We start from the raw sequence: 24433 nt of genomic DNA on the forward strand, positions 1-24433 counted from the left end.
GAGTTTTTTCCATTTAACTCTGCGACTTGATGAGGATTGCGTAACGAGAAGTGAACATTTACTTAACTAAACCAAATGGTGTTCATGCAAAATCTCATGACTCTGCAAGCAGGATTCAAACCTACGCGGGGAAACCCCATTGGATTTCAAGTCCAACACCTTAACCACTCGGCCATCGCAGCTGCATGAGTATGATGTCACTGTTGTCGTATACGAGCCATGCGCTACTCATGTCAGGCCGAGACCTAAAAAATAAAGTAACGGCAGGACGGGGCACGTACCAGCAGTGCCCTGTATCCCCCACTTATTTTGAATGCTTTCATACAATTAATAAAAATAGCAACAAGCATCACTCAAAGTGAGTGACAGGGCACAGATGAGCGGTAATCAATCACTGCTCATTTCTACCCTCTTTTCCCTATATTACGGCGGTGGTAACGGGCCTTTAAGTGTACTAAGAGTCCAAAAGCCTAAACAAGACACGCTTCATAAAAAAAATAATTACTCTTTTCGTGACTTGTCTAGATCATGCAGGACAGGTCCAGACTACGAACCCTTCCGAGGCACCTGCTCTCTAAAACACTTCCTGGGTGTGGAAATTGTCTCAATGTTTACATCTAGTTTGAGTTTTTGCCGTTTAACTCTGTGACTTGATGAGGATTGAGTAACAAGAAGTGAACATTTACTTAACTAAACCAAATGGTGTTCATGCAAAATCTCATGACGCTGCAAGCAGGATTCGAACCTACGCGGGGAAACCCCATTGGAGTTCAAGTCCAACGCCTTGACCACTCGGCCATCGCAACTGCATGAGTATGATGTCACAGTTGTCGTATACGAGCCATGCACTACTCACGTCAGGCCGAGACATAAAAAATAAAGTAACAGAAGGATGGGGCACGTACCAGCAGTGACCTGTTGTCCTCACTTATTTTGCATGCTTTCATACAATTAATAAAAATAGCAATACGCATCACTCAAAGTGAGTGACAGGGCACAGATGAGCGGTAATCAATCACTGCACATTTCTATCCTCGTTTCCCTATATTACGTCGGTGGCAATGGGCCCTTAAGTGTACTCAGAAAGAGTCCAAAAGCTTAAACAAGACACGCTTCATAAAAAAAGTACTCTTTTCATGACTTGTCTAGATCAGGCAGGACAGGTCCAGACTACGAACCCTTCCGAGCCACCTGCTCTATAAAACACTTCCTGGGTGTGGAAATTGTCTCAATGTTTACATCTAGTTTGAGTTTTTGCCGTTTAACTCTGTGACTTGATGAGGATTGCGTAACGAGAAGTGAACATTTACTTAACTAAACCAAATGGTGTTCATGCAAAATCTCATGACGCTGCAAGCAGGATTCGAACCAACGCGGGGAAACCCCATTGGATTTCAAGTCCAACGCCTTAACCACTCAGCCATCGCAGCTGCGTGAGTATGATGTCACAGTTGTCGTATACGAGCCATGCACTACTCACGTCAGGCTGAGACATAAAAAATAAAGTAACAGAAGGACGGGGCACGTACCAGCAGTGCCCTGTTGTCCTCACTTATTTTGCATGCTTTCATACAATTAATAAAAATAGCAATACTCATCACTCAAAGTGAGTGACAGGGCACCGATGAGCGGTAATCAATCACTGCACATTTCTATCCTCGTTTCCCTATATTACGTCGGTGGCAACGGGCCCTTAAGTGTACTCAGAAAGAGTCCAAAAGGTTAAACAAGACACGCTTCATAAAAAAAGTACTCTTTTCATGACTTGTCTAGATCAGGCAGGACAGGTCCAGACTACGAACCCTTCCGAGCCACCTGCTCTCTAAAACACTTCCTGGGTGTGGAAATTGTCTCAATGTTTACATCTAGTTTGAGTTTTTGCCGTTCAACTCTGTGACTTGATGAGGATTGCGTAACGAGAAGTGAACATTTACTTAACTAAACCAAATGGTGTTCATGCAAAATCTCATGACGCTGCAAGCAGGATTCGAACCTACGCAGGGAAACCCCATTGGATTTCAAATCTAACGCCTTAACCACTCGGCCATGGCAGCTGCGTGCGTATGATGTCACAGTTGTCGTATACGAGCCATGCACTACTCACGTCAGGCCGAGACATAAAAAATAAAGTAACAGAAGGACGGGGCACGTACCAGCAGTGCCCTGGTGTCCTCACTTATTTTGCATGCTTTCATACAATTAATAAAAATAGCAATACGCATCACTCAAAGTGAGAGACAGGGCACCGATGAGTGGTAATCAATCACTGCACATTTCTATCCTCGTTTCCCTATATTACGGCGGTGGCAACGGGCCCTTAAGTGTACTCAGAAAGAGTCCAAAAGCTTAAACAAGACACGCTTCATAAAAAAAGTACTCTTTTCATGACTTGTCTAGATCAGGCAGGACAGGTCCAGACTACGAACCCTTCCGAGCCACCTGCTCTCTAAAACACTTCCTGGGTGTGGAAATTGTCTCAATGTTTACATCTAGTTTGAGTTTTTGCCGTTCAACTCTGTGACTTGATGAGGATTGCGTAACGAGAAGTGAACATTTACTTAACTAAACCAAATGGTGTTCATGCAAAATCTCATGACGCTGCAAGCAGGATTCGAACCTACGCAGGGAAACCCCATTGGATTTCAAATCTAACGCCTTAACCACTCGGCCATGGCAGCTGCGTGCGTATGATGTCACAGTTGTCGTATACGAGCCATGCACTACTCACGTCAGGCCGAGACATAAAAAATAAAGTAACAGAAGGACGGGGCACGTACCAGCAGTGCCCTGGTGTCCTCACTTATTTTGCATGCTTTCATACAATTAATAAAAATAGCAATACGCATCACTCAAAGTGAGAGACAGGGCACCGATGAGTGGTAATCAATCACTGCACATTTCTATCCTCGTTTCCCTATATTACGGCGGTGGCAACGGGCCCTTAAGTGTACTCAGAAAGAGTCCAAAAGCTTAAACAAGACACGCTTCATAAAAAAAAGTACTCTTTTCATGACTTGTCTAGATCAGGCAGGACAGGTCCAGACTACGAACCCTTCTGAGCCACCTGCTCTCTAAAACACTTCCTGGGTGTGGAAATTGTCTCAATGTTTACATCTAGTTTGAGTTTTTGCAGTTTAACTCTGTGACTTGATGAGGATTGCGTATTGAGAAGTGAACATTTACTTAACTAAACCAAATGGTGTTCATGCAAAATCTCATGCCGCTGCAAGCAGGATTCGAACCTACGCAGGGAAACCCCATTGGATTTCCAGTCCAACGCCTTAACCACTCAGCCATCGCAGCTGCGTGAGTATGATGTCACTGTTGTCGTATACAAGCCATGCGCTACTCATGTCAGGTCGAGACCTAAAAAATAAAGTAACGGAAGGACGGGGCACATACCAACAGTGCCCTGTTGTCCTCACTTATTTCGCATACTTTCATATAATTAATAAAAATAGCAATATGCATCACTCAAAATGAGACAGGGCACAGATGAGCGGTAATCAATCACTGCACATTTCTACCCTAGTTTCTATATATTACGGCGGTGGCAACGAGCCCTTAAGTGTACTCAGAAAGAGTCCAAAAGCCTAAACAAGACACGCTTCATAAAAAAAATTACTCATTTCGTAACTTGTCTAGATCAGGCAGGATAGGTCCAGACTACAAACCCTTCCGAGCAACCTGCTCTCTAAAACACTTCCTAGGTGTGGAAATTGTTTCAATGTTTACATCTAGTTTGAGTTTTTGCCATTTAACTATGTGACTTGATGAGGATTGCGTAACGAGAAGTGAACATTTCCTTAACTAAACCAAATGGTGTTCATGCAAAATCACACTACGCTGCAAGCAGTATTCGAACCTGCGCAGGGAAACCCCATTGGATTTCGAGTCCAACGCCTTAACCACTCGGCCATCGCAGCTGCATGAGTATGATGTCACTGTTGTCGTATACGAGCCATGCTCTGCTCATGTCAGGCGGAGACCAAAAAAAATAAAGTAACAGAAGGACGGGGCACGTACCAGCAGTGCCCTGTTGTCCTCACTTATTTTGCTTGCTTTCATACAATTAATAAAAATAGCATCATGCATCACTCAAAGTGAGTGAAAGGGCACAGATGAGTGGTAATCAATCACTGCATGTTTCTACCCACTTTTCCCTATATTACGGCGGTGGTAACGGGCCCTTAAGTGTACTAAGAAAGAGTCCAAAAGCCTAAACAAGACATGGGGCCAGATGTATCAAGCAGTTTTACCCATTCTGTGTCTATGGGAAAATGTGTTCATACATCTGGCCCTTGCATCATAAAAAAAGTACTCTTTTCATGACTTGTCTAGATCAGGCAGGACAGGTCCAGACTACAAACCCTTCCGAGACACCAGCTCTCTAAAACACTTCCTGGGTGTGGAAATTGTCTAAATGTTTACATCTAGTTTGAGTTTTTTCCGTTTAACTCTGTGACTTGATGAGGATTGCGTAACGAGAAGTGAACATTTACTTAACTAAACCAAATGGTGTTCATGCAAAATCACACTACGCTGCAAGCAGGATTCGAACCTGCGCAGGGAAACCCCATTGGATTTCGAGTCTAACGCCTTAACCACTCGGCCATCGCAGCTACATGAGTATGATGTCACTGTTGTCGTATACGAGCCATACGCTGCTCACGTCAGGCCGAGACCTAAAAATTAAAGTAACGGCAGGACGGGGCACGTACCAGCAGTGCCCTGTTGTCCTCACTTATTTTGCATGCTTTCATACAATTAATAAAAATAGCAACATGCATCACTCAAAGTGAGTGACAGGGCACAGATGAGCGGTAATCAATCACTGCGCATTTCTACCCTCTTTTCCCTATATTACGGCGGTGGTAACGGGCCCTTGAGTGTACTAAGAAAGAGTCCAAAAGCCTAAACAAGACACGCTTCATAAAAAAAATAATGACTCTTTCGTGACTTGTCTAGATCATGCAGGACAGGTCCAGACTACGAACCCTTCCGAGGCACCTGCTCTCTAAAACACTTCCTGGGTGTGGAAATTGTCTCAATGTTTACATCTAATTTGAGTTTTTGCAGTATAACTCTGTGACTTGAGGAGGATTGCGTAATGAGAAGTGAACATTTACTTAACTAAACCACATGGTGTTCATGCAAAATCTCATGCCGCTGCCAGCAGGATTCGAACCTACACGGGGAAACCCCATTGGATTTCAAGTCTAACGCCTTAACCACTCGGCCATCGCAGCTGCATGAGTATGATGTCACTGTTGTCGTATACGAGCGATGCGCTACTCATGTCAGGTCGAGACCTAAAAAATAAAGTAACGGAAGGACGGGGCACATACCAGCAGTGCCCTGTTGTCCTCACTTATTTCGCATACTTTCATACAATTAATAAAAATAGCAATATGCATCACTCAAAATGAGTGACAGGGCACAGATGAGCGGTAATCAATCACTGCACATTTCTACCCTCGTTTCCATATATTACGGCGGTGGCAACGGGCCCTTAAGTGTACTCAGAAAGAGTCCAAAAGCCTAAACAAGACACGCTTCATAAAAAAAACGTACTCATTTCGTAACTTGTCTAGATCAGGCAGGATAGGTCCAGACTACAAACCCTTCCGAGCCACCTGCTCTCTAAAACACTTCCTAGGTGTGGAAATTGTTTCAATGTTTACATCTAGATTGAGTTTTTGCCATTTAACTCTGTGACTTGATGAGGATTGCGTAACGAGAAGTGAACATTTCCTTAACTAAACCAATTGGTGTTCATGCAAAATCACACTACGCTGCAAGCAGGATTCGAACCTGCGCAGGGAAACCCCATTGGATTTCGAGTCCAACGCCTTAACCACTCGGCCATCGCAGCTGCATGAGTATGTTGTCACTGTTGTCGTATACGAGCCATGCTCTGCTCATGTCAGGCGGAGACCAAATAAATAAAGTAACGGAAGGACGGGCACGTACCAGCAGTGCCCTGTTGTCCTCACTTATTTTGCATGCTTTCATACAATTAATAAAAATAGCAACATGCATCACTCAAAGTGAGTGAAAGGGCACAGATAAGTGGTAATCAATCACTGCATGTTTCTACCCACTTTTCCCTATATTACGGCGGTGGTAACGGGCCCTTAAGTGTACTAAGAAAGAGTCCAAAAGCCTAAACAAGACATGCATCATAAAAAAAAGTACTCTTTTCATGACTTGTCTAGATCAGGCAGGACAGGTCCAGACTACAAACCCTTCCGAGCTACCAGCTCTCTAAAACACTTCCTGGGTGTTGAAATTGTCTCAATGTTTACATCTAGTTTGAGTTTTTTCCATTTAACTCTGTGACTTGATGAGGATTGCGTAACGAGAAGTGAACATTTACTTAACTAAACTAAATGGTGTTCATGCAAAATCACACTACGCTGCAAGTAGGACTCAAACCTTCGCAGGGAAACCCCATTGGATTTCGAGTCCAACGCCTTTAACCACTCGGCCATCGCAGCTGCATGAGTATGATGTCACTGTTGTCGTATACGAGCCATACGCTGCTCACGTCAGGCCGAGACCTAAAATTTAAAGTAACGGCAGGACGGGGCACGTACCAGCAGTGCCCTGTATCCCCCACTTATTTTGAATGCTTTCATACAATTAATAAAAATAGCAACAAGCATCACTCAAAGTGAGTGACAGGGCACAGATGAGCGGTAATCAATCACTGCTCATTTCTACCCTCTTTTCCCTATATTACGGCGGTGGTAACGGGCCTTTAAGTGTACTAAGAGTCCAAAAGCCTAAACAAGACACGCTTCATAAAAAAAATAATTACTCTTTTCGTGACTTGTCTAGATCATGCAGGACAGGTCCAGACTACGAACCCTTCCGAGGCACCTGCTCTCTAAAACACTTCCTGGGTGTGGAAATTGTCTCAATGTTTACATCTAGTTTGAGTATTTGCCGTTTAACTCTGTGACTTGATGAGGATTGAGTAACAAGAAGTGAACATTTACTTAACTAAACCAAATGGTGTTCATGCAAAATCTGATGACGCTGCAAGCAGGATTCGAACCTACGCGGGGAAACCCCATTGGAGTTCAAGTCCAACGCCTTGACCACTCGGCCATCGCAACTGCATGAGTATGATGTCACAGTTGTCGTATACGAGCCATGCACTACTCACGTCAGGCCGAGACATAAAAAATAAAGTAACAGAAGGATGGGGCACGTACCAGCAGTGACCTGTTGTCCTCACTTATTTTGCATGCTTTCATACAATTAATAAAAATAGCAATACGCATCACTCAAAGTGAGTGACAGGGCACAGATGAGCGGTAATCAATCACTGCACATTTCTATCCTCGTTTCCCTATATTACGTCGGTGGCAATGGGCCCTTAAGTGTACTCAGAAAGAGTCCAAAAGCTTAAACAAGACACGCTTCATAAAAAAAGTACTCTTTTCATGACTTGTCTAGATCAGGCAGGACAGGTCCAGACTACGAACCCTTCCGAGCCACCTGCTCTCTAAAACACTTCCTGGGTGTGGAAATTGTCTCAATGTTTACATCTAGTTTGAGTTTTTGCCGTTTAACTCTGTGACTTGATGAGGATTGCGTAACGAGAAGTGAACATTTACTTAACTAAACCAAATGGTGTTCATGCAAAATCTCATGACGCTGCAAGCAGGATTCGAACCTACGCGGGGAAACCCCATTGGATTTCAAGTCCAACGCCTTAACCACTCAGCCATCGCAGCTGCGTGAGTATGATGTCACAGTTGTCGTATACGAGCCATGCACTACTCACGTCAGGCTGAGACATAAAAAATAAAGTAACAGAAGGACGGGGCACGTACCAGCAGTGCCCTGTTGTCCTCACTTATTTTGCATGCTTTCATACAATTAATAAAAATAGCAATACTCATCACTCAAAGTGAGTGACAGGGCACCGATGAGCGGTAATCAATCACTGCACATTTCTATCCTCGTTTCCCTATATTACGTCGGTGGCAACGGGCCCTTAAGTGTACTCAGAAAGAGTCCAAAAGGTTAAACAAGACACGCTTCATAAAAAAAGTACTCTTTTCATGACTTGTCTAGATCAGGCAGGACAGGTCCAGACTACGAACCCTTCCGAGCCACCTGCTCTCTAAAACACTTCCTGGGTGTGGAAATTGTCTCAATGTTTACATCTAGTTTGAGTTTTTGCCGTTCAACTCTGTGACTTGATGAGGATTGCGTAACGAGAAGTGAACATTTACTTAACTAAACCAAATGGTGTTCATGCAAAATCTCATGACGCTGCAAGCAGGATTCGAACCTACGCAGGGAAACGCCATTGGATTTCAAATCTAACGCCTTAACCACTCGGCCATCGCAGCTGCGTGAGTATGATGTCACAGTTGTCGTATACGAGCCATGCTCTACTCACGTCAGGCCGAGGCATAAAAAATAAAGTAACAGAAGGACGGGGCACGTACCAGCAGTGCCCTGTTGTCCTCACTTATTTTGCATGCTTTCATACAATTAATAAAAATAGCAATACGCATCACTCAAAGTGAGAGACAGGGCACCGATGAGTGGTAATCAATCACTGCACATTTCTATCCTCGTTTCCCTATATTACGGCGGTGGCAACGGGCCCTTAAGTGTACTCAGAAAGAGTCCAAAAGCTTAAACAAGACACGCTTCATAAAAAAAAAGTACTCTTTTCATGACTTGTCTAGATCAGGCAGGACAGGTCCAGACTACGAACCCTTCCGAGCCACCTGCTCTCTAAAACACTTCCTGGGTGTGGAAATTGTCTCAATGTTTACATCTAGTTTTAGTTTTTGCAGTTTAACTCTGTGACTTGATGAGATTGCGTATTGAGAAGTGAACAATTACTTAACTAAACCAAATGGTGTTCATGCAAAATCTCATGCCGCTGCAAGCAGGATTCGAACCTACGCGGGGAAACCCCATTGGATTTCAAGTCCAACGCCTTAACCCCTCGGCCATCGCAGCTGCATGAGTATGATGTCACTGTTGTCGTATACGAGCCATGCGCTACTCATGTCAGGTCGAGACCTAAAAAATAAAGTAACGGAAGGCGGGGCACATACCAGCAGTGCCCTGTTGTCCTCACTTATTTCGCATACTTTCATATAATTAATAAAAATAGCAATATGCATCACTCAAAATGAGTGAAAGGGCACAGATGAGTGGTAATCAATCACTGCATGTTTCTACCCACTTTTCCCTATATTACGGCGGTGGTAACGGGCCTTTAAGTGTACCAAGAAAGAGTCCAAAAGCCTAAACAAGACATGCTTCATAAAAAAAAGTACTCTTTTCATGACTTGTCTAGATCAGGCAGGACAGGTCCAGACTACAAACCCTTCCGAGCCACCAGCTCTCTAAAACACTTCCTGGGTGTGGAAATTGTCTAAATGTTTACATCTAGTTTGAGTTTTTTCCATTTAACTCTGTGACTTGATGAGGATTGCGTAACGAGAAGTGAACATTTACTTAACTAAACCAAATGGTGTTCATGCAAAATCACACTACGCTGCAAGCAGGATTCGAACCTGCGCAGGGAAACCCTATTGGTTTTCGAGTCCAACGCCTTAACCACTCGGCCATCGCAGCTACATGAGTATGATGTCACTGTTGTCGTATACGAGCCATACGCTGCTCACGTCAGGCCGAGACCTAAAAATTAAAGTAACGGCAGGACGGGGCACGTACCAGCAGTGCCCTGTTGTCCTCACTTATTTTGCATGCTTTCATACAATTAATAAAAATAGCAACATGCATCACTCAAAGTGAGTGACAGGGCACAGATGAGCGGTAATCAATCACTGCGCATTTCTACCCTCTTTTCCCTATATTACGGCGGTGGTAACGGGCCCTTAAGTGTACTAAGAAAGAGTCCAAAAGCCTAAACAAGACACGCTTCATAAAAAAAATAATTACTCTTTCGTGACTTGTCTAGATCCTGCAGGACAGGTCCAGACTACGAACCCTTCCGAGGTACCTGCTCTCTAAAACACTTCCTGGGTGTGGAAATTGTCTCAATGTTTACATCTAGTTTGAGTTTTTGCAGTTTAACTCTGTGACTTGAGGAGGATTGCGTAATGAGAAGTGAACATTTACTTAACTAAACCACATGGTGTTCATGCAAAATCTCATGCCGCTGCCAGCAGGATTCGAACCTACGCGGGGAAACCCCATTGGATTTCAAGTCTAACGCCTTAACCACTCGGCCATCGCAGCTGCATAAGTATGATGTCACTGTTGTCGTATACGAGCCATTTGCTACTCATGTCAGGTCGAGACCTAAAAAATAAAGTAACGGAAGGACGGGGCACATACCAGCAGTGCCCTGTTGTCCTCACTTATTTCGCATACTTTCATACAATTAATAAAAATAGCAATATGCATCACTCAAAATGAGTGACAGGGCACAGATGAGCGGTAATCAATCACTGCACATTTCTACCCTCGTTTCCATATATTACGGCGGTGGCAACGGGCCCTTAAGTGTACTCAGAAAGAGTCCAAAAGCCTAAACAAGACACGCTTCATAAAAAAAACTTACTCATTTCGTAACTTGTCTAGATCAGGCAGGATAGGTCCAGACTACAAACCCTTCCGAGCCACCTGCTCTCTAAAACACTTCCTAGGTGTGGAAATTGTTTCAATGTTTACATCTAGTTTGAGTTTTTGCCATTTAACTCTGTGACTTGATGAGGATTGCGTAACGAGAAGTGAACATTTCCTTAACTAAACCAAATGGTGTTCATGCAAAATCACACTACGCTGCAAGCAGGATTCGAACCTGAGCAGGGAAACCCCATTGGATTTCGAGTCCAACGCCTTAACCACTCGGCCATCGCAGCTGCATGAGTATGTTGTCACTGTTGTCGTATACGAGCCATGCTCTGCTCATGTCAGGCGGAGACCAAATAAATAAAGTAACGGAAGGACGGGCACGTACCAGCAGTGCCCTGTTGTCCTCACTTATTTTGCATGCTTTCATACAATTAATAAAAATAGCAACATGCATCACTCAAAGTGAGTGAAAGGGCACAGATGAGTGGTAATCAATCACTGCATGTTTCTACCCACTTTTCCCTATATTACGGCGGTGGTAACGGGCCCTTAAGTGTACTAAGAAAGAGTCCAAAAGCCTAAACAAGACATGCATCATAAAAAAAAGTACTCTTTTCATGACTTGTCTAGATCAGGCAGGACAGGTCCAGACTACAAGCCCTTCCGAGCTACCAGCTCTCTAAAACACTTCCTGGGTGTGGAAATTGTCTCAATGTTTACATCTAGTTTGAGTTTTTTCCATTTAACTCTGTGACTTGATGAGGATTGCGTAACGAGAAGTGAACATTTACTTAACTAAACTAAATGGTGTTCATGCAAAATCACACTACGCTGCAAGTAGGACTCAAACCTTCGCAGGGAAACCCCATTGGATTTTGAGTCCAACGCCTTAACCACTCGGCCATCGCAGCTGCATGAGTATGATGTCACTGTTGTCGTATACGAGCCATACGCTGCTCACGTCAGGCCGAGACCTAAAAATTAAAGTAACGGCAGGACGGGGCACGTACCAGCAGTGCCCTGTATCCCCCACTTGTTTTGAATGCTTTCATACAATTAATAAAAATAGCAACAAGCATCACTCAAAGTGAGTGACAGGGCACAGATGAGCGGTAATCAATCACTGCTCATTTCTACCCTCTTTTCCCTATATTACGGCGGTGGTAACGGGCCTTTAAGTGTACTAAGAGTCCAAAAGCCTAAACAAGACACGCTTCATAAAAAAAATAATTACTCTTTTCGTGACTTGTCTAGATTATGCAGGACAGGTCCAGACTACGAACCCTTCCGAGGCACCTGCTCTCTAAAACACTTCCTGGGTGTGGAAATTGTCTCAATGTTTACATCTAGTTTGAGTTTTTGCCGTTTAACTCTGTGACTTGATGAGGATTGCGTAACAAGAAGTGAACATTTACTTAACTAAACCAAATGGTGTTCATGCAAAATCTCATGACGCTGCAAGCAGGATTCGAACCTACGCGGGGAAACCCCATTGGAGTTCAAGTCCAACGCCTTGACCACTCGGCCATCGCAACTGCATGAGTATGATGTCACAGTTGTCGTATACGAGCCATGCACTACTCACGTCAGGCCGAGACATAAAAAATAAAGTAACAGAAGGATGGGGCACGTACCAGCAGTGACCTGTTGTCCTCACTTATTTTGCATGCTTTCATACAATTAATAAAAATAGCAATACGCATCACTCAAAGTGAGTGACAGGGCACAAATGAGCGGTAATCAATCACTGCACATTTCTATCCTCGTTTCCCTATATTACGTCGGTGGCAATGGGCCCTTAAGTGTACTCAGAAAGAGTCCAAAAGCTTAAACAAGACACGCTTCATAAAAAAAGTACTCTTTTCATGACTTGTCTAGATGAGGCAGGACAGGTCCAGACTACGAACCCTTCCGAGCCACCTGCTCTCTAAAACACTTCCTGGGTGTGGAAATTGTCTCAATGTTTACATCTAGTTTGAGTTTTTGCCGTTTAACTCTGTGACTTGATGAGGATTGCGTAACGAGAAGTGAACATTTACTTAACTAAACCAAATGGTGTTCATGCAAAATCTCATGACGCTGCAAGCAGGATTCGAACCTACGCGGGGAAACCCCATTGGATTGCAAGTCCAACGCCTTAACCACTCAGCCATCGCAGCTGCGTGAGTATGATGTCACAGTTGTCGTATACGAGCCATGCACTACTCACGTCAGGCCGAGACATAAAAAATAAAGTAACAGAAGGACGGGGCACGTACCAGCAGTGCCCTGTTGTCCTCACTTATTTTGCATGCTTTCATACAATTAATAAAAATAGCAATACTCATCACTCAAAGTGAGTGACAGGGCACCGATGAGCGGTAATCAATCACTGCACATTTCTATCCTCGTTTCCCTATATTACGTCGGAGGCAACGGGCCCTTAAGTGTACTCAGAAAGAGTCCAAAAGGTTAAACAAGACACGCTTCATAAAAAAAGTACTCTTTTCATGACTTGTCTAGATCAGGCAGGACAGGTCCAGACTACGAACCCTTCCGAGCCACCTGCTCTCTAAAACACTTCCTGGGTGTGGAAATTGTCTCAATGTTTACATCTAGTTTGAGTTTTTGCCGTTCAACTCTGTGACTTGATGAGGATTGCGTAACGAGAAGTGAACATTTACTTAACTAAACCAAATGGTGTTCATGCAAAATCTCATGACGCTGCAAGCAGGATTCGAACCTACGCAGGGAAACGCCATCGGATTTCAAATCTAACGCCTTAACCACTCGGCCATCGCAGCTGCGTGAGCATGATGTCACAGTTGTCGTATACGAGCCATGCTCTACTCACGTCAGGCCGAGACATAACAAATAAAGTAACAGAAGGACGGGGCACGTACCAGCAGTGCCCTGTTGTCCTCACTTATTTTGCATGCTTTCATACAATTAATAAAAATAGCAATACGCATCACTCAAAGTGAGAGACAGGGCACCGATGAGTGGTAATCAATCACTGCACATTTCTATCCTCGTTTCCCTATATTACGGCGGTGGCAACGGGCCCTTAAGTGTACTCAGAAAGAGTCCAAAAGCTTAAACAAGACACGCTTCATAAAAAAAAGTACTCTTTTCATGACTTGTCTAGATCAGGCAGGACAGGTCCAGACTACGAACCCTTCCGAGCCACCTGCTCTCTAAAACACTTCCTGGGTGTGGAAATTGTCTCAATGTTTACATCTAGTTTTAGTTTTTGCAGTTTAACTCTGTGACTTGATGAGGATTGCGTATTGAGAAGTGAACAATTACTTAACTAAACCAAATGGTGTTCATGCAAAATCTCATGCTGCTGCAAGCAGGATTCGAACCTACGCGGGGAAACCCCATTGGATTTCAAGTCCAACCCCTTAACCACTCGGCCATCGCAGCTGCATGAGTATGATGTCACTGTTGTCGTATACGAGCCATGCGCTACTCATGTCAGGTCGAGACCTAAAAAATAAAGTAACGGAAGGCGGGGCACATACCAGCAGTGCCCTGTTGTCCTCACTTATTTCGCATACTTTCATATAATTAATAAAAATAGCAATATGCATCACTCAAAATGAGTGAAAGGGCACAGATGAGTGGTAATCAATCACTGCATGTTTCTACCCACTTTTCCCTATATTACGGCGGTGGTAACGGGCCTTTAAGTGTACCAAGAAAGAGTCCAAAAGCCTAAACAAGACATGCTTCATAAAAAAAAGTACTCTTTTCATGACTTGTCTAGATCAGGCAGGACAGGTCCAGACTACAAACCCTTCCGAGCCACCAGCTCTCTAAAACACTTCCTGGGTGTGGAAATTGTCTAAATGTTTACATCTAGTTTGAGTTTTTTCCATTTAACTCTGTGACTTGATGAGGATTGCGTAACGAGAAGTGAACATTTACTTAACTAAACCAAATGGTGTTCATGCAAAATCACACTACGCTGCAAGCAGGATTCGAACCTGCGCAGGGAAACCCTATTGGTTTTCGAGTCCAACGCCTTAACCACTCGGCCATCGCAGCTACATGAGTATGATGTCACTGTTGTCGTATACGAGCCATACGCTGCTCACGTCAGGCCGAGACCTAAAAATTAAAGTAACGGCAGGACGGGGCACGTACCAGCAGTGCCCTGTTGTCCTCACTTATTTTGCATGCTTTCATACAATTAATAAAAATAGCAACATGCATCACTCAAAGTGAGTGACAGGGCACAGATGAGCGGTAATCAATCACTGCGCATTTCTACCCTCTTTTCCCTATATTACGGCGGTGGTAACGGGCCCTTAAGTGTACTAAGAAAGAGTCCAAAAGCCTAAACAAGACACGCTTCATAAAAAAAATAATTACTCTTTTGTGACTTTTCTAGATCATGCAGGACAGGTCCAGACTACGAACCCTTCCGAGGTACCTGCTCTCTAAAACACTTCCTGGGTGTGGAAATTGTCTCAATGTTTACATCTAGTTTAAGTTTTTGCAGTTTAACTCTGTGACTTGAGGAGGATTGCGTAATGAGAAGTGAACATTTACTTAACTAAACCACATGGTGTTCATGCAAAATCTCATGCCGCTGCCAGCAGGATTCGAACCTACGCGGGGAAACCCCATTGGATTTCAAGTCTAACGCCTTAACCACTCGGCCATCGCAACTGCATGAGTATGATGTCACTGTTGTCGTATACGAGCCATTCGCTACTCATGTCAGGTCGAGACCTAAAAAATAAAGTAACGGAAGGACGGGGCACATACCAGCAGTGCCCTGTTGTCCTCACTTATTTCGCATACTTTCATACAATTAATAAAAATAGCAATATGCATCACTCAAAATGAGTGACAGGGCACAGATGAGCGGTAATCAATCACTGCACATTTCTACCCTCGTTTCCATATATTACGGCGGTGGCAACGGGCCCTTAAGTGTACTCAGAAAGAGTCCAAAAGCCTAAACAAGACACGCTTCATAAAAAAAACTTACTCATTTCGTAACTTGTCTAGATCAGGCAGGATAGGTCCAGACTACAAACCCTTCCGAGCCACCTGCTCTCTAAAACACTTCCTAGGTGTGGAAATTGTTTCAATGTTTACATCTAGTTTGAGTTTTTGCCATTTAACTCTGTGACTTGATGAGGATTGCGTAACGAGAAGTGAACATTTCCTTAACTAAACCAAATGGTGTTCATGCAAAATCACACTACGCTGCAAGCAGGATTCGAACCTGCGCAGGGAAACCCCATTGGATTTCGAGTCCAACGCCTTAACCACTCGGCCATCGCAGCTGCATGAGTATGTTGTCACTGTTGTCGTATACGAGCCATGCTCTGCTCATGTCAGGCGGAGACCAAATAAATAAAGTAACGGAAGGACGGGCACGTACCAGCAGTGCCCTGTTGTCCTCACTTATTTTGCATGCTTTCATACAATTAATAAAAATAGCAACATGCATCACTCAAAGTGAGTGAAAGGGCACAGATGAGTGGTAATCAATCACTGCATGTTTCTACCCACTTTTCCCTATATTACGGCGGTGGTAACGGGCCCTTAAGTGTACTAAGAAAGAGTCCAAAAGCCTAAACAAGACATGCATCATAAAAAAAAGTACTCTTTTCATGACTTGTCTAGATCAGGCAGGACAGGTCCAGACTACAAACCCTTCCGAGCTACCAGCTCTCTAAAACACTTCCTGGGTGTGGAAATTGTCTCAATGTTTACATCTAGTTTGAGTTTTTTCCATTTAACTCTGTGACTTGATGAGGATTGCGTAACGAGAAGTGAACATTTACTTAACTAAACCAAATGGTGTTCATGCAAAATCACACTACGCTGCAAGCAGGATTCGAACCTGCGCAGGGAAACCCTATTGGTTTTCGAGTCCAACGCCTTAACCACTCGGCCATCGCAGCTACATGAGTATGAGGTCACTGTTGTCGTATACGAGCCATACGCTGCTCACGTCAGGCCGAGACCTAAAAATTAAAGTAACGGCAGGACGGGGCACGTACCAGCAGTGCCCTGTTGTCCTCACTTATTTTGCATGCTTTCATACAATTAATAAAAATAGCAATACGCATCACTCAAAGTGAGAGACAGGGCACCGATGAGTGGTAATCAATCACTGCACATTTCTATCCTCGTTCCCCTATATTACGGCGGTGGCAACGGGCCCTTAAGTGTACTCAGAAAGAGTCCAAAAGCCTAAACAAGACACGCTTCATAAAAAAAATAATTACTCTTTCGTGACTTGTCTAGATCCTGCAGGACAGGTCCAGACTACGAACTCTTCCGAGGTACCTGCTCTCTAAAACACTTCCTGGGTGTGGAAATTGTCTCAATGTTTACATCTAGTTTGAGTTTTTGCAGTTTAACTCTGTGACTTGAGGAGGATTGCGTAATGAGAAGTGAACATTTACTTAACTAAACCACATGGTGTTCATGCAAAATCTCATGCCGCTGCCAGCAGGATTCGAACCTACGCGGGGAAACCCCATTGGATTTCAAGTCTAACGCCTTAACCACTCGGCCATCGCAGCTGCATGAGTATGATGTCACTGTTGTCGTATACGAGCCATTTGCTACTCATGTCAGGTCGAGACCTAAAAAATAAAGTAACGGAAGGACGGGGCACATACCAGCAGTGCCCTGTTGTCCTCACTTATTTCGCATACTTTCATACAATTAATAAAAATAGCAATATGCATCACTCAAAATGAGTGACAGGGCACAGATGAGCGGTAATCAATCACTGCACATTTCTACCCTCGTTTCCATATATTACGGCGGTGGCAACGGGCCCTTAAGTGTACTCAGAAAGAGTCCAAAAGCCTAAACAAGACACGCTTCATAAAAAAAACTTACTCATTTCGTAACTTGTCTAGATCAGGCAGGATAGGTCCAGACTACAAACCCTTCCGAGCCACCTGCTCTCTAAAACACTTCCTAGGTGTGGAAATTGTTTCAATGTTTACATCTAGTTTGAGTTTTTGCCATTTAACTCTGTGACTTGATGAGGATTGCGTAACGAGAAGTGAACATTTCCTTAACTAAACCAAATGGTGTTCATGCAAAATCACACTACGCTGCAAGCAGGATTCGAACCTGCGCAGGGAAACCCCATTGGATTTCGAGTCCAACGCCTTAACCACTCGGCCATCGCAGCTGCATGAGTATGTTGTCACTGTTGTCGTATACGAGCCATGCTCTGCTCATGTCAGGCGGAGACCAAATAAATAAAGTAACGGAAGGACGGGCACGTACCAGCAGTGCCCTGTTGTCCTCACTTATTTTGCATGCTTTCATACAATTAATAAAAATAGCAACATGCATCACTCAAAGTGAGTGAAAGGGCACAGATGAGTGGTAATCAATCACTGCATGTTTCTACCCACTTTTCCCTATATTACGGCGGTGGTAACGGGCCCTTAAGTGTACTAAGAAAGAGTCCAAAAGCCTAAACAAGACATGCATCATAAAAAAAGTACTCTTTTCATGACTTGTCTAGATCAGGCAGGACAGGTCCAGACTACAAGCCCTTCCGAGCTACCAGCTCTCTAAAACACTTCCTGGGTGTGGAAATTGTCTCAATGTTTACATCTAGTTTGAGTTTTTTCCATTTAACTCTGTGACTTGATGAGGATTGCGTAACGAGAAGTGAACATTTACTTAACTAAACTAAATGGTGTTCATGCAAAATCACACTACGCTGCAAGTAGGACTCAAACCTTCGCAGGGAAACCCCATTGGATTTTGAGTCCAACGCCTTAACCACTCGGCCATCGCAGCTGCATGAGTATGATGTCACTGTTGTCGTATACGAGCCATACGCTGCTCACGTCAGGCCGAGACCTAAAAATTAAAGTAACGGCAGGACGGGGCACGTACCAGCAGTGCCCTGTATCCCCCACTTGTTTTGAATGCTTTCATACAATTAATAAAAATAGCAACAAGCATCACTCAAAGTGAGTGACAGGGCACAGATGAGCGGTAATCAATCACTGCTCATTTCTACCCTCTTTTCCCTATATTACGGCGGTGGTAACGGGCCTTTAAGTGTACTAAGAGTCCAAAAGCCTAAACAAGACACGCTTCATAAAAAAAATAATTACTCTTTTCGTGACTTGTCTAGATTATGCAGGACAGGTCCAGACTACGAACCCTTCCGAGGCACCTGCTCTCTAAAACACTTCCTGGGTGTGGAAATTGTCTCAATGTTTACATCTAGTTTGAGTTTTTGCCGTTTAACTCTGTGACTTGATGAGGATTGCGTAACAAGAAGTGAACATTTACTTAACTAAACCAAATGGTGTTCATGCAAAATCTCATGACGCTGCAAGCAGGATTCGAACCTACGCGGGGAAACCCCATTGGAGTTCAAGTCCAACGCCTTGACCACTCGGCCATCGCAACTGCATGAGTATGATGTCACAGTTGTCGTATACGAGCCATGCACTACTCACGTCAGGCCGAGACATAAAAAATAAAGTAACAGAAGGATGGGGCACGTACCAGCAGTGACCTGTTGTCCTCACTTATTTTGCATGCTTTCATACAATTAATAAAAATAGCAATACGCATCACTCAAAGTGAGTGACAGGGCACAGATGAGCGGTAATCAATCACTGCACATTTCTATCCTCGTTTCCCTATATTACGTCGGTGGCAATGGGCCCTTAAGTGTACTCAGAAAGAGTCCAAAAGCTTAAACAAGACACGCTTCATAAAAAAAGTACTCTTTTCATGACTTGTCTAGATCAGGCAGGACAGGTCCAGACTACGAACCCTTCCGAGCCACCTGCTCTCTAAAACACTTCCTGGGTGTGGAAATTGTCTCAATGTTTACATCTAGTTTGAGTTTTTGCCGTTTAACTCTGTGACTTGATGAGGATTGCGTAACGAGAAGTGAACATTTACTTAACTAAACCAAATGGTGTTCATGCAAAATCTCATGACGCTGCAAGCAGGATTCGAACCTACGCGGGGAAACCCCATTGGATTTCAAGTCCAACGCCTTAACCACTCAGCCATCGCAGCTGCGTGAGTATGATGTCACAGTTGTCGTATACGAGCCATGCACTACTCACGTCAGGCCGAGACATAAAAAATAAAGTAACAGAAGGACGGGGCACGTACCAGCAGTGCCCTGTTGTCCTCACTTATTTTGCATGCTTTCATACAATTAATAAAAATAGCAATACTCATCACTCAAAGTGAGTGACAGGGCACCGATGAGCGGTAATCAATCACTGCACATTTCTATCCTCGTTTCCCTATATTACATCGGAGGCAACGGGCCCTTAAGTGTACTCAGAAAGAGTCCAAAAGGTTAAACAAGACACGCTTCATAAAAAAAGTACTCTTTTCATGACTTGTCTAGATCAGGCAGGACAGGTCCAGACTACGAACCCTTCCGAGCCACCTGCTCTCTAAAACACTTCCTGGGTGTGGAAATTGTCTCAATGTTTACATCTAGTTTGAGTTTTTGCCGTTCAACTCTGTGACTTGATGAGGATTGCGTAACGAGAAGTGAACATTTACTTAACTAAACCAAATGGTGTTCATGCAAAATCTCATGACGCTGCAAGCAGGATTCGAACCTACGCAGGGAAACGCCATTGGATTTCAAATCTAACGCCTTAACCACTCGGCCATCGCAGCTGCGTGAGTATGATGTCACAGTTGTCGTATACGAGCCATGCTCTACTCACGTCAGGCCGAGACATAAAAAATAAAGTAACAGAAGGACGGGGCACGTACCAGCAGTGCCCTGTTGTCCTCACTTATTTTGCATGCTTTCATACAATTAATAAAAATAGCAATACGCATCACTCAAAGTGAGAGACAGGGCACCGATGAGTGGTAATCAATCACTGCACATTTCTATCCTCGTTTCCCTATATTACGGCGGTGGCAACGGGCCCTTAAGTGTACTCAGAAAGAGTCCAAAAGCTTAAACAAGACACGCTTCATAAAAAAAAGTACTCTTTTCATGACTTGTCTAGATCAGGCAGGACAGGTCCAGACTACGAACCCTTCCGAGCCACCTGCTCTCTAAAACACTTCCTGGGTGTGGAAATTGTCTCAATGTTTACATCTAGTTTTAGTTTTTGCAGTTTAACTCTGTGACTTGATGAGGATTGCGTATTGAGAAGTGAACAATTACTTAACTAAACCAAATGGTGTTCATGCAAAATCTCATGCCGCTGCAAGCAGGATTCGAACCTACGCGGGGAAACCCCATTGGATTTCAATTCCAACCCCTTAACCACTCGGCCATCGCAGCTGCATGAGTATGATGTCACTGTTGTCGTATACGAGCCATGCGCTACTCATGTCAGGTCGAGACCTAAAAAATAAAGTAACGGAAGGCGGGGCACATACCAGCAGTGCCCTGTTGTCCTCACTTATTTCGCATACTTTCATATAATTAATAAAAATAGCAATATGCATCACTCAAAATGAGTGAAAGGGCACAGATGAGTGGTAATCAATCACTGCATGTTTCTACCCACTTTTCCCTATATTACGGCGGTGGTAACGGGCCTTTAAGTGTACCAAGAAAGAGTCCAAAAGCCTAAACAAGACATGCTTCATAAAAAAAAGTACTCTTTTCATGACTTGTCTAGATCAGGCAGGACAGGTCCAGACTACAAACCCTTCCGAGCCACCAGCTCTCTAAAACACTTCCTGGGTGTGGAAATTGTCTAAATGTTTACATCTAGTTTGAGTTTTTTCCATTTAACTCTGTGACTTGATGAGGATTGCGTAACGAGAAGTGAACATTTACTTAACTAAACCAAATGGTGTTCATGCAAAATCACACTACGCTGCAAGCAGGATTCGAACCTGCGCAGGGAAACCCTATTGGTTTTCAAGTCCAACGCCTTAACCACTCGGCCATCGCAGCTACATGAGTATGATGTCACTGTTGTCGTATACGAGCCATACGCTGCTCACGTCAGGCCGAGACCTAAAAATTAAAGTAACGGCAGGACGGGGCACGTACCAGCAGTGCCCTGTTGTCCTCACTTATTTTGCATGCTTTCATACAATTAATAAAAATAGCAACATGCATCACTCAAAGTGAGTGACAGGGCACAGATGAGCGGTAATCAATCACTGCGCATTTCTACCCTCTTTTCCCTATATTACGGCGGTGGTAACGGGCCCTTAAGTGTACTAAGAAAGAGTCCAAAAGCCTAAACAAGACACGCTTCATAAAAAAAATAATTACTCTTTTGTGACTTTTCTAGATCATGCAGGACAGGTCCAGACTACGAACCATTCCGAGGTACCTGCTCTCTAAAACACTTCCTGGGTGTGGAAATTGTCTCAATGTTTACATCTAGTTTGAATTTTTGCAGTTTAACTCTGTGACTTGAGGAGGATTGCGTAATGAGAAGTGAACATTTACTTAACTAAACCACATGGTGTTCATGCAAAATCTCATGCCGCTGCCAGCAGGATTCGAACCTACGCGGGGAAACCCCATTGGATTTCAAGTCTAACGCCTTAACCACTCGGCCATCGCAGCTGCATGAGTATGATGTCACTGTTGTCGTATACGAGCCATTCGCTACTCATGTCAGGTCGAGACCTAAAAAATAAAGTAACGGAAGGACGGGGCACATACCAGCAGTGCCCTGTTGTCCTCACTTATTTCGCATACTTTCATACAATTAATAAAAATAGCAATATGCATCACTCAAAATGAGTGACAGGGCACAGATGAGCGGTAGTCAATCACTGCACATTTCTACCCTCGTTTCCATATATTACGGCGGTGGCAACGGGCCCTTAAGTGTACTCAGAAAGAGTCCAAAAGCCTAAACAAGACACGCTTCATAAAAAAAACTTACTCATTTCGTAACTTGTCTAGATCAGGCAGGATAGGTCCAGACTACAAACCCTTCCGAGCCACCTGCTCTCTAAAACACTTCCTAGGTGTGGAAATTGTTTCAATGTTTACATCTAGTTTGAGTTTTTGCCATTTAACTCTGTGACTTGATGAGGATTGCGTAACGAGAAGTGAACATTTCCTTAACTAAACCAAATGGTGTTCATGCAAAATCACACTACGCTGCAAGCAGGATTCGAACCTGCGCAGGGAAACCCCATTGGATTTCGAGTCCAACGCCTTAACGACTCGGCCATCGCAGCTGCATGAGTATGTTGTCACTGTTGTCGTATACGAGCCATGCTCTGCTCATGTCAGGCGGAGACCAAATAAATAAAGTAACGGAAGGACGGGCACGTACCAGCAGTGCCCTGTTGTCCTCACTTATTTTGCATGCTTTCATACAATTAATAAAAATAGCAACATGCATCACTCAAAGTGAGTGAAAGGGCACAGATGAGTGGTAATCAATCACTGCATGTTTCTACCCACTTTTCCCTATATTACGGCGGTGGTAACGGGCCCTTAAGTGTACTAAGAAAGAGTCCAAAAGCCTAAACAAGACATGCATCATAAAAAAAAGTACTCTTTTCATGACTTGTCTAGATCAGGCAGGACAGGTCCAGACTACAAACCCTTCCGAGCTACCAGCTCTCTAAAACACTTCCTGGGTGTGGAAATTGTCTCAATGTTTACATCTAGTTTGAGTTTTTTCCATTTAACTCTGTGACTTGATGAGGATTGCGTAACGAGAAGTGAACATTTACTTAACTAAACTAAATGGTGTTCATGCAAAATCACACTACGCTGCAAGTAGGACTCAAACCTTCGCAGGGAAACCCCATTGGATTTCGAGTCCAACGCCTTAACCACTCGGCCATCGCAGCTGCATGAGTATGATGTCACTGTTGTCGTATACGAGCCATACGCTGCTCACGTCAGGCCGAGACCTAAAAATTAAAGTAACGGCAGGACGGGGCACGTACCAGCAGTGCCCTGTATCCCCCACTTATTTTGAATGCTTTCATACAATTAATAAAAATAGCAACAAGCATCACTCAAAGTGAGTGACAGGGCACAGATGAGCGGTAATCAATCACTGCTCATTTCTACCCTCTTTTCCCTATATTACGGCGGTGGTAACGGGCCTTTAAGTGTACTAAGAGTCCAAAAGCCTAAACAAGACACGCTTCATAAAAAAAATAATTACTCTTTTCGTGACTTGTCTAGATTATGCAGGACAGGTCCAGACTACGAACCCTTCCGAGGCACCTGCTCTCTAAAACACTTCCTGGGTGTGGAAATTGTCTCAATGTTTACATCTAGTTTGAGTTTTTGCCGTTTAACTCTGTGACTTGATGAGGATTGCGTAACAAGAAGTGAACATTTACTTAACTAAACCAAATGGTGTTCATGCAAAATCTCATGACGCTGCAAGCAGGATTCGAACCTACGCGGGGAAACCCCATTGGAGTTCAAGTCCAACGCCTTGACCACTCGGCCATCGCAACTGCATGAGTATGATGTCACAGTTGTCGTATACGAGCCATGCACTACTCACGTCAGGCCGAGACATAAAAAATAAAGTAACAGAAGGATGGGGCACGTACCAGCAGTGACCTGTTGTCCTCACTTATTTTGCATGCTTTCATACAATTAATAAAAATAGCAATACTCATCACTCAAAGTGAGTGACAGGGCATCGATGAGCGGTAATCAATCACTGCACATTTCTATCCTCGTTTCCCTATATTACGTCGGTGGCAACGGGCCCTTAAGTGTACTCAGAAAGAGTCCAAAAGGTTAAACAAGACACGCTTCATAAAAAAAGTACTCTTTTCATGACTTGTCTAGATCAGGCAGGACAGGTCCAGACTACGAACCCTTCCGAGCCACCTGCTCTCTAAAACACTTTCTGGGTGTGGAAATTGTCTCAATGTTTACATCTAG

At 43.8% G+C, this 24433-nt stretch overlaps 27 non-coding genes across 27 annotated transcripts; all 27 read right to left on the reverse strand.

The window, feature by feature from the left end:
* Nucleotides 1-724: 724 nt before the first annotated feature.
* TRNAS-UGA (transfer RNA serine (anticodon UGA)) lies at nucleotides 725-806 on the reverse strand. Its single transcript has one exon. It is a non-coding gene; the product is annotated as a tRNA-Ser (tRNA).
* Nucleotides 807-1348: 542 nt separating this feature from the next.
* Nucleotides 1349-1430, reverse strand: TRNAS-UGA (transfer RNA serine (anticodon UGA)). The gene has a single exon. It is a non-coding gene; the product is annotated as a tRNA-Ser (tRNA).
* Nucleotides 1431-3221: 1791 nt separating this feature from the next.
* On the reverse strand, nucleotides 3222-3303 carry TRNAS-GGA (transfer RNA serine (anticodon GGA)). The gene has a single exon. It is a non-coding gene; the product is annotated as a tRNA-Ser (tRNA).
* Nucleotides 3304-3844: 541 nt separating this feature from the next.
* TRNAS-CGA (transfer RNA serine (anticodon CGA)) lies at nucleotides 3845-3926 on the reverse strand. The gene has a single exon. It is a non-coding gene; the product is annotated as a tRNA-Ser (tRNA).
* Nucleotides 3927-4540: 614 nt separating this feature from the next.
* On the reverse strand, nucleotides 4541-4622 carry TRNAS-CGA (transfer RNA serine (anticodon CGA)). Its single transcript has one exon. It is a non-coding gene; the product is annotated as a tRNA-Ser (tRNA).
* Nucleotides 4623-5793: 1171 nt separating this feature from the next.
* Nucleotides 5794-5875, reverse strand: TRNAS-CGA (transfer RNA serine (anticodon CGA)). The gene has a single exon. It is a non-coding gene; the product is annotated as a tRNA-Ser (tRNA).
* A 542-nt stretch (nucleotides 5876-6417) lies between these two features.
* On the reverse strand, nucleotides 6418-6500 carry TRNAS-CGA (transfer RNA serine (anticodon CGA)). Its single transcript has one exon. It is a non-coding gene; the product is annotated as a tRNA-Ser (tRNA).
* Nucleotides 6501-7042: 542 nt separating this feature from the next.
* On the reverse strand, nucleotides 7043-7124 carry TRNAS-UGA (transfer RNA serine (anticodon UGA)). Its single transcript has one exon. It is a non-coding gene; the product is annotated as a tRNA-Ser (tRNA).
* A 542-nt stretch (nucleotides 7125-7666) lies between these two features.
* On the reverse strand, nucleotides 7667-7748 carry TRNAS-UGA (transfer RNA serine (anticodon UGA)). The gene has a single exon. It is a non-coding gene; the product is annotated as a tRNA-Ser (tRNA).
* Nucleotides 7749-8915: 1167 nt separating this feature from the next.
* Nucleotides 8916-8997, reverse strand: TRNAS-UGA (transfer RNA serine (anticodon UGA)). Its single transcript has one exon. It is a non-coding gene; the product is annotated as a tRNA-Ser (tRNA).
* A 542-nt stretch (nucleotides 8998-9539) lies between these two features.
* TRNAS-CGA (transfer RNA serine (anticodon CGA)) lies at nucleotides 9540-9621 on the reverse strand. Its single transcript has one exon. It is a non-coding gene; the product is annotated as a tRNA-Ser (tRNA).
* Nucleotides 9622-10792: 1171 nt separating this feature from the next.
* On the reverse strand, nucleotides 10793-10874 carry TRNAS-CGA (transfer RNA serine (anticodon CGA)). The gene has a single exon. It is a non-coding gene; the product is annotated as a tRNA-Ser (tRNA).
* A 542-nt stretch (nucleotides 10875-11416) lies between these two features.
* TRNAL-CAA (transfer RNA leucine (anticodon CAA)) lies at nucleotides 11417-11498 on the reverse strand. The gene has a single exon. It is a non-coding gene; the product is annotated as a tRNA-Leu (tRNA).
* Nucleotides 11499-12040: 542 nt separating this feature from the next.
* On the reverse strand, nucleotides 12041-12122 carry TRNAS-UGA (transfer RNA serine (anticodon UGA)). The gene has a single exon. It is a non-coding gene; the product is annotated as a tRNA-Ser (tRNA).
* Nucleotides 12123-12664: 542 nt separating this feature from the next.
* On the reverse strand, nucleotides 12665-12746 carry TRNAA-UGC (transfer RNA alanine (anticodon UGC)). The gene has a single exon. It is a non-coding gene; the product is annotated as a tRNA-Ala (tRNA).
* Nucleotides 12747-13913: 1167 nt separating this feature from the next.
* Nucleotides 13914-13995, reverse strand: TRNAS-UGA (transfer RNA serine (anticodon UGA)). The gene has a single exon. It is a non-coding gene; the product is annotated as a tRNA-Ser (tRNA).
* Nucleotides 13996-14537: 542 nt separating this feature from the next.
* TRNAS-CGA (transfer RNA serine (anticodon CGA)) lies at nucleotides 14538-14619 on the reverse strand. The gene has a single exon. It is a non-coding gene; the product is annotated as a tRNA-Ser (tRNA).
* A 1171-nt stretch (nucleotides 14620-15790) lies between these two features.
* Nucleotides 15791-15872, reverse strand: TRNAS-CGA (transfer RNA serine (anticodon CGA)). The gene has a single exon. It is a non-coding gene; the product is annotated as a tRNA-Ser (tRNA).
* A 542-nt stretch (nucleotides 15873-16414) lies between these two features.
* On the reverse strand, nucleotides 16415-16496 carry TRNAS-CGA (transfer RNA serine (anticodon CGA)). Its single transcript has one exon. It is a non-coding gene; the product is annotated as a tRNA-Ser (tRNA).
* A 1171-nt stretch (nucleotides 16497-17667) lies between these two features.
* On the reverse strand, nucleotides 17668-17749 carry TRNAS-CGA (transfer RNA serine (anticodon CGA)). Its single transcript has one exon. It is a non-coding gene; the product is annotated as a tRNA-Ser (tRNA).
* A 541-nt stretch (nucleotides 17750-18290) lies between these two features.
* On the reverse strand, nucleotides 18291-18372 carry TRNAL-CAA (transfer RNA leucine (anticodon CAA)). The gene has a single exon. It is a non-coding gene; the product is annotated as a tRNA-Leu (tRNA).
* Nucleotides 18373-18914: 542 nt separating this feature from the next.
* Nucleotides 18915-18996, reverse strand: TRNAS-UGA (transfer RNA serine (anticodon UGA)). Its single transcript has one exon. It is a non-coding gene; the product is annotated as a tRNA-Ser (tRNA).
* Nucleotides 18997-19538: 542 nt separating this feature from the next.
* Nucleotides 19539-19620, reverse strand: TRNAS-UGA (transfer RNA serine (anticodon UGA)). Its single transcript has one exon. It is a non-coding gene; the product is annotated as a tRNA-Ser (tRNA).
* Nucleotides 19621-21411: 1791 nt separating this feature from the next.
* TRNAS-UGA (transfer RNA serine (anticodon UGA)) lies at nucleotides 21412-21493 on the reverse strand. The gene has a single exon. It is a non-coding gene; the product is annotated as a tRNA-Ser (tRNA).
* A 1171-nt stretch (nucleotides 21494-22664) lies between these two features.
* TRNAS-CGA (transfer RNA serine (anticodon CGA)) lies at nucleotides 22665-22746 on the reverse strand. The gene has a single exon. It is a non-coding gene; the product is annotated as a tRNA-Ser (tRNA).
* A 542-nt stretch (nucleotides 22747-23288) lies between these two features.
* Nucleotides 23289-23370, reverse strand: TRNAS-CGA (transfer RNA serine (anticodon CGA)). Its single transcript has one exon. It is a non-coding gene; the product is annotated as a tRNA-Ser (tRNA).
* A 542-nt stretch (nucleotides 23371-23912) lies between these two features.
* TRNAS-UGA (transfer RNA serine (anticodon UGA)) lies at nucleotides 23913-23994 on the reverse strand. Its single transcript has one exon. It is a non-coding gene; the product is annotated as a tRNA-Ser (tRNA).
* Nucleotides 23995-24433: the final 439 nt, after the last annotated feature.

This window comes from Lissotriton vulgaris, chromosome 11 (genome assembly GCF_964263255.1).
Source record: "Lissotriton vulgaris chromosome 11, aLisVul1.2, whole genome shotgun sequence".
NCBI lineage: Eukaryota > Metazoa > Chordata > Amphibia > Caudata > Salamandridae > Lissotriton > Lissotriton vulgaris.